The sequence below is a fragment of the Pinus tabuliformis genome, chromosome 5_2 (genome assembly GCF_031772625.1).
Source record: "Pinus tabuliformis cultivar Carrire ecotype Pingquan chromosome 5_2, CPIR1, whole genome shotgun sequence".
NCBI lineage: Eukaryota > Viridiplantae > Streptophyta > Pinopsida > Pinales > Pinaceae > Pinus > Pinus tabuliformis.
The window spans coordinates 304117682-304129768 of NC_142306.1; the positions used below are offsets into that span (position 1 = coordinate 304117682).

The window sequence follows — 12087 nt, forward strand, 5'->3', positions numbered from 1 at the left end:
TTTTTTAATTTTTTTTCACATTTTCATTTTTTTCATTTTTCATTTTCGTAACTGTGCATAACACTTATTCATTTGAGAGGCAAAAGAGGGATCACGACTTATTGAGAGTAGAAGAGGTTATTCCTTTAGATAAGTAGTTTATAGATACCTCTGATGTGCTTGTTAAGGTTTCTCCCCTCACCTTACTCTACTTGACTGAGCTAACAAGGATTAACCCAAAAACAACCAACTAGAGTAGGTGATACTAGTTAGTGCACAAGAATCATGTTTTCACCAAGGTTCGCTTCGAATAGTACGTATTATCCATTGATGTATCATGGAATGAAGACAACAAGTTCTTACATAAGGGAGTGGATAATAGATAACCAAATGTTGATAGCTATGCAATTCCTCTTGTACTTTGCCCAACTTGTTTCAAGAGTCGCGCATGGTCCATGCGAAACTAACCTATGGACAATAAAAAGTAAACAAAACAAAAAGAAAATCATGAAGCAGAAGCAAATGCAAAAGCAAAGTGAGTAAGCAAACAAACAAGCAAGGAAACAAACACATAAAGAAAGAAGCAAACATGCATGTAAGAAAGCAACTCAAAAAGAAAACACTACTGCTACTCCTAAGCTAATAGTGCATGGGTCACCTCACATGAAGTGATACTTCCAATGCAACCACTGGCGCAATGGCCGACCCATGTTGGTGAAGGAATGGTTCGCGAACATAATTGTTGTGCAAACGAGCAAGCATGAAAGATATAACGATGAAGACAGACACACTCCAAGCTTACAAACGACCCCAGAGCAAAAATGAGTGAAAGCACATGACATGAACTCTGTGTACTTGCCATGTTGCTATGCTACATTCCATGCAAATGTTGAGTGTACGTACACTCTTTGTTGTGATATGCAAGCAAACGTGAAAGGTAGACCGCTTACACTATGCATGTGTGCTTGATGTGTAAGATTCCTCCAGCGCATGAGTGATGGGATCATGTAGTTTGAATGAAGGAAGCGAAATCTGGGTCTTTGGTTGATCCTCAACACAAATCAGAGAGTGATGAGGAGCCTTGAGTGTTTTAACAATTTCCTGATCGGAAGTGAAACCAACCTCAGGATAGCGAGGGCCTGACATAACCATCAGTTTGGGTTGAAGTGCCTCGATAGTCTGGGGGGTTTCAACTTCATTGACAGATAGATCATCGTAGACTAGTGTCTTAGATAGATTAAAAACAATTGAATCAACATTGTGATCAGATGAAGAAGTGGAGAGACCTTGACAACCGAGATCAGAAAATTCAGGATGTTTTTCGGTATCCTCATGATTTGATGAATCATGTAGAGGGGTGGATGAGAAGCAAGGATGTTCACCCTCTATGTTTTCAAAGATGACAGATGAAAAACTAGATGGATTTTCATAGAAAGATGTGTCCTCTCTGCACTGTAATGAAAAATTTACATCTGACGTGTCCTATGAACGATCAGAAGTAGAAACATCTGGGAATGAGTTTTCACAGGGGAGATCAACAGTGGTAGAATCAAAAAGGATGTCAAGATAAAGCGAATGAGGCGCAGTTGGAAGGGAGTCATCCTTCTCCACGGGTTCTTATTTAGATTCCTAGACACACTGATCATGAATCATGCCGTAGGTTGGCTGTGTAACACCAAATCCATCAACAACTTGATCCTCGTTCATAGTAGGTGAGGAGTCTAGAATGGGAGAACATAAGACAGTACAATCTAGAGGATCAACAGAATGCAGGGACGGAGGTTGAGGGAACAAATCCATGTGAAAACCAACAGTCTTGCAAGCCACATTTGCATAGATATCATGAGTAGGTGGGGTGGGAGTATGTGACGTTCAACAGATGTGTGCGTGTGATCTCCCACATCACTCTGCGATGGTGGAGCTGTTTGATTAGGTGAAGGCAGATAGTCACTTGTGATAGCAACTGTGCCTACCTTTGATTGCACAACTTCGTCACTGAAGTGTGCTGAGTGGGGTTAGGATATGTGAAGAAGATACTCAAATATTCCATTGAGAAATTCCCATTCAATATCATCTTCAGGGAATCGGTATGCAAGATTACAAAAGTGTGTTTGAAACTATTCAATGGATTCATCATGTGCTTTTCATAATTTCAGAATTTCTTTGTTAAGTGCTTTACGGTCGAACTGATTGAAAGCATGGTCTATATTTGCAACTAGATGAGAAAGAGAATGAATAGATTTTTTAGGCAGTCTGGCACACTAGTGCATTGGGTTCCCTTGAAGCATGTAGATGAACAACATGCAGGTCATTTATTCTTCAAAGATTCCATGTCTTTCATATGAGCCTACAATGCCAACCACATGCCTAACCAAGGCTATGTGGCCTCCACTATCATATGTTTTATGAGAGAAGTTATCCGAGAGATTTTTCGAGGTAATGAAGTCATTTCCATAAGACATACACTTTGGAAGTGAAACTTTGTAGTTAGTCATGATAGATATGTAGAGATTCAAAATAGATGTGAGGACTCAATTTTCATCTGGCCCTACTTCTAGCGCCAAAATATTGATGGTGTTGAACCTGCCAACTTGTCAGGGGATCACCCGAGTAAGAAGTCCCAATCAGACGTCAGACCGTTTGGTGTAGGAGTCCCAGCAGTGGGTCATGCAATAATTCCTTGACCGTGGTTTCACATAGAAGATGTCCATATTGGTAGCAAGGGTGTGATAGTTGCAACAATCCAAGGAAGGTGTATGAATGGTTCTAACACATGGAGGGTGATTTGAGTGTGCCCCTTGGAAACTTGTGATAACACAAAGTTAAGAAGGGAACACATGAGCAAATATGCACCACAACATGGAAGGCAAGCTAGTTAGAAATCCAAAGTGATGGTTAAACCAACAACACATTTAAGAAAGATTCATACATACATATATAGGAATAGCTATGCATGCATGCGTAAGAAAACATATACACATATCATTTAGAGTAAACGGATAGGTAAAATACAATACAAAATATGCATGAAACACATTGGCTCTTGTTATATTAAAAAGTGTAAGTTCCAGTCATACAATACATCCATGTCCAACCATTAGTTCCGATAGCAGAATGTTATAGCCACAACCACCTGCTCCTCCAAAGAGATATACTAGCTATGTGCAGTGGAGAATCCAAGGCTCATTACAATACTATCCAAGCTCTCTCTAAGATAGTCCTATCGGAAGCTTGGTTGACAAAAAGACCTTACAATGAGTTATGAGGGACTATTTATAACGAATGGTGGGGTGACCCTTTACATTTCCCTTTGTGATAGTTCAACTACCCTGATGAATACTCATCTATTCTATGATTGTTACATCTAACTATTGAAACTTGACTTACACTTGACAAGACATTACATTACAATGCACATGTACCCATGTGAGACAAAATGGCTTGAGAAAGCCATGCAAGACATCACTAACACTCGGTCTGTTGTGGTGAAACCAACTCTTTGACATGCTTGTGATGGTGAAGGTGGTGAGCTGATGCCAAGCCCGGTCATCCATGATGGTGTGCATGCGCTCAATGGTGACATCTTGCTGAAGTGAACTCTTGCCTTCGTTGCATCTGGGTGCATTAGTATGGCCCCTCTATACAATTCGTCTACTAGCATGTTCATGGTATTCTTGGGTGCAGCTGAACCGGAAACACACTGATGCATAGTGTCCATGTTGATCTTCTAGTGTGTGCTAATGGTCATGTGCATCAACTGTCAACTACATGTTCCACTCGAGTTCGATGTGCTTTTTGTATTTGCCTCGATGAGTGTGCCAAATGGGTTGGATCGCATGCATGTGCACAATGACATGTATGCTGCTAAATTCCCTTGCATGTGATGAAACAAAACTACTCACCTTGTCTGCTTCGTGCCAGCTGTTGGGATGGATATATAACCTGTACGGGCATAGTTTCATCCATCTATGCATGTTGTGCCCCCTGCTGCACCTGTTCTTGCTACAACTCATTCTCTCGTTTGTGTAGCTCCTGTTCTTCCTTGAGTTGCTACTTCATCACCTACAACTCCTTCTCTATTCTTTTCTCTACCCTCAAGCGATTGTCTTGTCACGTCATCATCTCATACCCTCAATCTCCAAAGCTACTTTCATCATCATTGGATCTACTTTGAACTTGCATCTTTACTTCGCCTATATGCTGTCAATAACCTTCCTATCGCACTCACCACATGTGGGTGTGCCGCCTTCCGCTACTGATGATGGTGTTTCTTGTTGTGATGTTGCTGCCATCTTATCTTGATGTGCTTGTCTAAGAACAAATTGATATCTTCATCGGAGGCAAGCTCATAAACACTTGCTTGGCTGCATCCACCATTATGCTTTCAACGATGTCCTTTGACTCTGATCTCCTAAAGGCCATTGTACTTGTGCTACTGAGAGATATATGAACACTTATGATGCCTAGAGACATAGCAACACTCATGGCAAGAAATCTTTCATTCGAAAACCAAAACAAACTTGAGGAATGACTTGCAACATACCTGTGTGATTGATCATGAAGGTTGCGCAATTTCCCCTAGGAGGTCGAGAGACTGACTGCCAAAAATGTGCAAGGCACATTCCAGGCTATTGGGAGGATGACTGACTACTTGAATTGCCCAATGCACAATCCAGCCTGGCTTGCTGAGGACTGAAACTACACAGTGCACAATTTTAGTCAGTAGTGGCATGCAACCAACAAAGTGCATTGCACAGTTTCTAGGGCTAGTAGGAAACTACCTCCAAGAATTTCACAATGCAAACCTAGAGGTTAATGATGTGCCATACTTGCACAATTTATGGAAGGAAGGTAGAGCCTCCACTTTGGGAAATGTGCAGTGCTAGCAGGGCAAGGCACAATGCATGCTAAGGTAGTGCAGAGTAGCCGAATGGTGACTGAAAACATGAGAAGTCTAAATGCATGATGAGATGAGTGCAAATACGAGTGAATGAACATACGTGCAAATAGAAAGTGTAGGATTCTGGAAATGGGAAATTATGCATGTGTGTGAAGCGAGTCCCTGCAATAACAACCATTCGTGCAAAAACAATGTCATGCATCCGACATTAGTGATATGTGAATGAAAAATTAAACAGTGCTTCTACAAGATAACATACATCAAAACGATAGCAAACGCTCACTAAAATCAAGTAGAAAACACTCACACAAAGAGAAACACAAAAGGTGACAACAATGCAGTGCGAGACATGAAAAGTGGGCTTAACCCGAAACAACTGAGCTAAATCTGTCGAAAACTCCTAGATGCAATGTGGGATGTTAGAGCTACAAGTTTGATGTGAGGAATGAGTGCTACAACATCCAATCGATTAGTTTTTATAAAATCAAGGTTGGGATGTGCATGCCACAAATCTAGGGAAAGTGACACTTGGCAGGACATTTTTAAAATGATCCTTGCATGTAACCTCTAGTTGCTAAAGGTAGATCCCTGAATGAAGGGATCCCTTTGCATGTTGCCTTGGGAGAAGCATTCCATGCATGAAAATCAGTTTTGATCGGTCCCAGAGGTAACTGGACAGCCTAAAGGCACATACATCAATTTGTGAGCCTAGGATGAAAATCTACACAGTTTCTAGGCTGAGTAGAGATGGTTATCCCAGAGGGATTGCACAATTTCTGAGAGGAACAAATCATTGTTTCCCAAGATTACATAATTTCTGGGCTGAGAAACTGCCGGGTCAGACCTCACAATTTTATCAAGGAAGCCTATCTCACTGCATCTTGCAATTTATGAGATGAGAAGGCTGCCTAGATGGATTTTCACAATTTTTGGGCTTAGCAGTCCTGCAGGGCTGCATTGTGCAATTTTTCCAGTGAAGGTTGACAGGCCAAATTGCGCAATTCTGGAGTCTAGTAGGCTGCTAGTTAGGATTGGGAAATTTCTGGAGGGAAGGTTGGTTCCCCTCCAAAATTGTGCAATTTCTTGAGGGAGCTTCTCAACCTGCAGCTGGACCAAGTCTGGAGAAACAACTTATGAGGGGAATGCAACAAGCTATCATGCACAAGCTCGCAATCTGCTAGAAAACCATTGAGGCTTGTGTAATTGATAGTGCAAGACATGCTGCTAAATATTGGCAGTAGGGAGGCTCCAAAACAAAGGTAAGGAAAAATTTTGGAGGGTGGTTGTAGTCGCTACAACACTAACATAGATTCCACTCAAGAAATGTATGAGGCCCTACCAAAATTATTGCAAGCCTCAAGAATGAACTAATAACTATGAATATGAGAAAAGGAGATATTATGGCATCCTTCTTTATAGGTATAGCTAGAATTAGAGATGAAGTCCAAGCAATATATGAAATGGTGCCAGAAAAAGACCTTGCGATTACTACCGTTCTAGGATTGCCAACATCATGGAGTGCCTTTTCATTAGGAATCAATATTTGGAAGGATATTCCAACATTCAAACAAATATGGAATGCATGTTGCCAAGAAGAAGCCAAAATATCATTAGTAAGAAACAAGAAGGATGAAGAATATAACATCTCAAATTCTTATTCCTCTCATCACAAAAATAAAGGAACCTTCAATAAGGGAGCAAGGAAGTAAATAGACCTACCTAAGATTAAATGTCACAATTGTCACAAAATGGGTCATTATAAAAACTGTTGTCATGAGAATCCAAGAAATAAAAGGAGATATAGGGATCAAGCAAACATTGTTGATAAAGGTTCACCAAAGAATAACACAATGGAAGAATCTGAAGTTAAAGACTTATTTTCTAGGGACTCTATCCCTTACATATCCTTCTATTCCATGTTTTGAATTGTTTTACTTTATCTTTTTATTTCTAATACTTATAGGTCTAACATGCTTTGGTAGAACATTTTTGAATAGTTTTGATAAATTTCTAGGCATCCCTCAAGATTGGATTAAGAGGGAGCCCTCACCATTTTACCAAAGATAAGTATCTTACTCCTTGTATTATCTTTTTATGTTTGGTTTCCTCTCTTATCAAGATGTGTTTTTATTTTATGCTAATAACCTTTCTTTTTATATTTTCCTTGTTTAGGAAAGCTTGTTGAATGCTTAAGGGTTATGGAGGAGACCTCACAATATAAAGCATTGTACAAGTTCTATTGCAAAAGAAGCTATTCAAGAATTGATTTCCTACAAGGTTGTTTAGAAACAACTCAAAGGTATGTCTTAGACCATACGCTTTGCTCTCTTCATAAGAAAGGTATATTCATTTCTTTTAAAATCTACTTTACATCACTAATATCGTTATGTCTAGGACATTGAATCACAAAGATTCTTGTTAGGGTGATTAATCATTAGATTGAATCCACCCTCATTAAAATCAACATTTTTTTGGAACCCTAAAGGTTCTTTGTAAAACCCTAACCTAAGGGTGTGTAAATATTGATTATGAAACCCTAGTCTACTTAGAGTTATTAATGAAATCTAGAAAATATTATTCTTTCAATGTTCATGGTTTTGGTACTATTATAGAAACTCTAGTCCTTTATGGTTTGCTGTGTTATGTATTGAAATCCTAGATCTTTAGGGTTTTATTAAATTAGGGTTTATGAGAAAAAACCCTTATAATATCTATAGTAAGCTCTTACGAATGAAACCCTAGCTGTATATTTGTCTCATCGAAACCCTAGCCTAATCAAAATTGTTGTATGTCTAACATTAATGTATTAATATTTGTGTCTGGGTTTACCTAATAGATGTGATATACTTGTGCATGTTTATGAAATCCTAGATATGTATATATGCAAAACTAATTGTTTATGCTCATAGTTTGTAAATTTTAGGGTTTGTAACTAAGGCCTTGTAGAATTTTGATATTCTAGGATATAATGTTTTTCTTAGCCTTAATGATAAAATCTATGGTTTACAACAAACCCTAGTAGGAGCTGGTCTTATTATTGAAATCTTAGATTTTTCTATGATTGTGGATTATTGATATCTATGGCTTAATGTGTCAAACATGGATTCTAAGGTTTACAATATATCATAGTAGAGTGTGTGATATCTCTGAAAGTAATATTGAGGCCCTATATATAATGATACTGATATCTTGATTGAGTTACTTTAAGTTTTAGTGATGTGATCTAGGGTTTATAAAAAAACCATAACAAGAAGTTGAAGTTTAGAAGTATGTGTCTCTTAGTCATCATGAAACCTAACTAAGCTTATGTATTTTATTTTTTCATTATTGTACTAACATGATTATGATATAATGAACTTCATTCTTCTATGTATGTATTTGGTTGTCCATATAAGCATGATGAATAAAGATATAAGATCAAGATTACCTTGATAAGAAGGAATGAAGCTATTAAATACTCTATGATGTTATAGAAAATATTTGATCTCCCTACATTAAGAGGGACCTTGAATAGATGAAAGGATATATCTCCCCAGTTGAGAGGGAGGGCATATTATGATAGTCATGGTGGATATCTTGAAGAAGAAATTGGAGAATGTATATTGAGGATGCCTTGGTGCTATTGAAGAAATAAGGGAAGAAAATATTATGACTAGTTGCATTTGAATAACTTGATATAAGTGGTAACATGATGATTAAAAACCCTGAAGTTTTGTGTTTACTTATATGTATGTTTGAAATTTATTAGTGATTGGGATTTGTATTTGTGTCTCCATAAATAGGTTAAAATCATGCTTGAACAAATGGATATATCTAGTTTATTAGGAAGTGTTAAAGAATCAACATGTGTCTGATGCTTGGGAGGACATCTACATGTGTCTCATGTCTAGATACCGAAGAGGGATGGTGGCGTTGGTCTTAGAGATTTGAACATGGAAACACACCTACATCCCTAGGTTGATGGTTAGTAAGTAATCCTGATTGTACCTAGATTGGTTGAAAGCTTTAGTCCATCATAAACCCACCAAGATAGATTACCCTGGTCAAGAATCTTGTCTGTGCCACTCAGTGTGCTAGAACTCTTCGTACTTAATTTTGGAGATCTTCCATGTAACTAGGTTTGGTCTTCATAATTGTATTTGAGTCATAATGAAATATATTTATCAAAAGAAAGAACATAGATTTATTATTATATAAATTGACTTATAAAAGCACAGGTTTCATGTTTCGATCAATCATTTTTAGGTCAAGATATCCATTAAAGACGTTTAGGGTTTATGTCCATTATCCTTGTCCATGTCATATTGTAAAGAACCCTTCTTAGGAATTATTTGTCAAGAAAGAAAATTATTTTATTTCAAAATAGGTCATTTAGGCCTCCTTCATGTCAGGCGGAAAGAGTCGATAGTGCAGACACAACCAACCTCCCTAGGAGCCTAAGACTCTCTAGTGACAAACAAGAAAAATAAGAGCAATCCTTCTCTAAACATGCATTTACTATATGAGAAATCAAGTGTTTAGGTCCTACCTGTAGTCCAACGCTGTTGTAGTAGTCCAGCCCCGCTGATCCGGATGAGCTCCTCCTTCACTTTGAAACCTGCATCCACTAACAATCAAACGATTAAATAACACTTGATAGTCTCATGAAATAAAACATATTTAACACATAGACCAAGGAGTACATGAAACAACTCATAAATAACAAGTTATTGAGAAGAATGGACTCATTTGCATTAATAGGAAACAAAAGGAACAATTACAACCTGAGCCTTGGTGTTGTGCAAGTCCCTCCCAGGGTCCATCAAGAGTTCTCCTTTACTTTGACAAAGCTCACCCACTTCCAAATAGAACAAGCAAAGATGGCAATCTCTCCTCACAAGCTTCTAAATGGGAGTCCTAATTCCAGCAGCATCTACCCTTAGAAATGTTTAGCTTCCAACCTCTCCTCCTTCTGGCCCAATGCCTGTATTTATAGTGCTCTAGAGGAATTTATTCAGGTCCACCATCAATGGGATAATCCCCTATTTGGATGGGATAGCTCCCTCATTGATGGGATAAGTTCCTCTTTGATAGGGGTACATGAACCATCTGGAGGCGCTCAATACACGTCGAACAACCTTCTAGAATGCTCTAGAAATGACCACAAGTAACTTTTTAAAGATGAAACTTGTGCATTTTGACCTTTATAGGGGTACGCACCTGCCCCTTTACATACAGAGCGTACAAGTACACAGCTTTTGTGAACATTGGGTGCGTACCCGCAGGTAAGGTTGAGAGAACCTGCGTACCCAGAGATAAATACATTTATAAAGACTTTCTCTCTTTTTGGAGTTTGACATGGAGAGCAGAGGCATAAGACTTGCCCAGGAGGATAGCATGACTGTTGATAGAGCCATACTAACTGTAAATAGCCATGGTGACATTTTTTAGTGTAATAGATTGCCCCCTAAAGTGCGAAGCCTGTAATAGATTAGGGTTTTGTATTATCTAGGAAGGGTGAAGCGCTTTATCATTTCAAGGATTATCTCGTGGAGAGCCTGGTCAGAACCTGCAATTTTCAACACAAAATACATGTATAAGATTGTATCATCACTGAGGTAGGCATTCCCATACTCAGATCAAAACTTTAACTAACAGACTAACTACTCTGATACAGGAATGATCTTGCAGTACATCATAATCATAGACTTGCGTAGACACAGTATGGACGCAGCCATCTGTTTATAATTGGTCTACTATATGATGAATACTAAACTCCTCGCGGCCTGGATGGTGGAAACTAGATCTAGGGTCTTCATTTCTACTTCCCGAATTGGTACGATTCTAGCCATGCGAATAAATGAGTTGATGTCAAACATGGTAGAAACCACTTGATTACCAGTCGATGATGTAAACTGTTAACAAGTGTGAGAGAGACCACCAGTAATGTCAATGGTTCTCAAAGTACCCAGTACAATCCATGAGACGTGAATAGATGAGTTGATGTCGAACATTTCATGGAGTCCTTCGATCGAAAGTTAATGATGTAAACTGACGTCAAAGGCGAGAAACCTGCCATTGATGCATGCAGACTTCAAGGTACTGACGATTTCTAAGTCATCTCTCTAGATAATGTGCTGATGTCGATAGAAAGCGACCCGTTGCAAGCAAGCCTACAACACGAAATCATAGTTCAAGTTGGAGAAAATGTTGCTGTAAGGACTGACTCAGGGATGGTCAAAATGGATGACAAGGTATTTTGCAGATGAAAGTTTTGTTTGCAGACCTCTTGAACACATAACGACACAACAGATGGTTTGGTGGTGAATGACTCAAAGTTAATCCCCGGAACCCGGCTGAAGTCTTTCAAAGTGGTTTGATCAACTGTGAGGTAAAGGATTTCCCAACCCAGGTGAATGAAAAGTGTCGTGTCCAAGAGTGGTAATAAAGTTTCTTCTGAGACAAAAGATAACAAATAGGCTCATTCCTCTCTCTTTTCCCCCACCATTTCTGGCAAGTACCTCTTTATTTTTAACAAGCTTGAGGAGGATAACATATGCTTGATTATAAGCTCATCCTTCGGATGAGTCCAACCTAGTTTTGATTCGAACCCTAGGAAGGATTGGTTCATTCCTGTTTGTAATTGAACAGGTCCTTTACTGTGAAATTTTAACGAGTCCAGTATAGGAGAAACTCGGTGTTTTTCAATTTTAGAGAGTCTGAGAAACTTAAGAAGACTCCAAGTTGAACTTTTTCGTAGATTTGTGTCCCTCAAGCCCGAAAAAGTATAAAATAATACCTGGGGGAACCGCTTGATCTTGCGACCAAGGAGTACTTTCATAATTAGTGCCACTGACCTGAAAAGTAAAAAGCGATCAAGGACACGTCGTTTTATTTCCAGTATCGAGTTTGAAACGACAAAAACCCGACAACCTTTTCCTGTTTTTACGGTCAGAAAAGGGCTATAAGGGGACCGTCTTTTAATTCCGTTTTAACGAGTGTAAAAGAAACGCTCGGCAATCTTTTCATATTTTAGGAAGTCAGAAAAAGGGCTTAAAAGATGACTCTGATATTTTGGTTCGTGAAAAATGACAATTTTCCCTCTAAATCCCTTTGTCCTGCACAAAAACGACACATTACTCATACCTGTTTAAGATAGGCAAAAATACATTGAAAAATATCCTTCCATGGTGAAAAATAAACAAACCTAGCATTTATTCATCCAAAAA

The 12087-nt window shown here is 38.6% G+C and overlaps 1 protein-coding gene across 1 annotated transcript in view; it reads left to right on the forward strand.

Annotated features, from left to right (window-relative positions):
• LOC149158751 (WUSCHEL-related homeobox 8-like) overlaps nucleotides 1–12087 on the forward strand; it is a 96534-nt gene that overhangs the window by 38238 nt on the left and 46209 nt on the right. The gene's annotated exons all lie outside the window — the stretch shown is intronic.